Genomic DNA, 975 nt, shown 5'->3' with positions numbered 1-975 from the left:
TCTTATTTGAGAGAGTAATTCACTCCTTAGGGTAATTTGAGTGGTATCAAATTTGGCGCCATTGCTGGGGATTATACTAAGATTATGGTCTTGAAATAAATATAGATTTAATGGTTTATAAGTTTTAAAGCAGTAAATGAATTGGTGAGCAAGTTTATTGCTCGATTGATTGTTTTGAGGTTATTAACGGTTGGGTGAAAAAGCTAGATTCAGGTATATTCTCAGGTATGATAAGTGAAACTTAATTTGGGAAATTAGGGGTTTATTAATATTAATTGTTTTTGAATTCAAACTAAGGTATAATCTATCTGATTATCTAATCTAGATCTCGGATCTCAACTCTCGTATTTTAATCACGAGAAAGTGTCGATCAATAATTCTTTGTGAATATCGATCGATACACCTTTCGAAATATCGATCGACAAGGCTATCGCTGCGTCAATCGATACTTCTTCCAGAAAGCTTTACGGATAAGTTTGATTTGTATTCTCCAACTTACTAGACCAACTCTCGTCTGTATCTAGTCAGTTAGATCACACTAGTTATTTTCAGGTATTGGGTCAAGCAATGGCTTGATCCCAATTAATCCTAAGATCTAAGTTTAAAGGGGTGATCAATCCTAAACTTAGCTTTAAGCACAACTAGATGAATGAACTATATTTCTAAACACCCTAGCAACAGTTCAAGTTACCAATACATATATCATCCTATTGAGAAACCTAAATCTAACAATAAGACTACTTAGACATATTCATAAGAAACATGGTTATGATGGTATGAATAATACTTAAATAAATGAATAATACAAAATAGAGTAAAGAAACAAAGGGAGTTCAAGATCTTCCCTCTCTCAAGGTGTACAGATATCTCTCTCCACTCCACAGCTCTCTCTCTCAAGAATAGTATGAAGCATTGATATACCATGGATTTGACTCATTTTCATCCATGGTATATAAGTGTTTTACTATCTATATA

The sequence above is a fragment of the Brassica oleracea genome, chromosome C2 (genome assembly GCF_000695525.1).
Source record: "Brassica oleracea var. oleracea cultivar TO1000 chromosome C2, BOL, whole genome shotgun sequence".
NCBI classification, from domain to species: Eukaryota; Viridiplantae; Streptophyta; class Magnoliopsida; order Brassicales; family Brassicaceae; genus Brassica; species Brassica oleracea.
Note: the sequence above shows the minus strand (reverse complement) of the source record.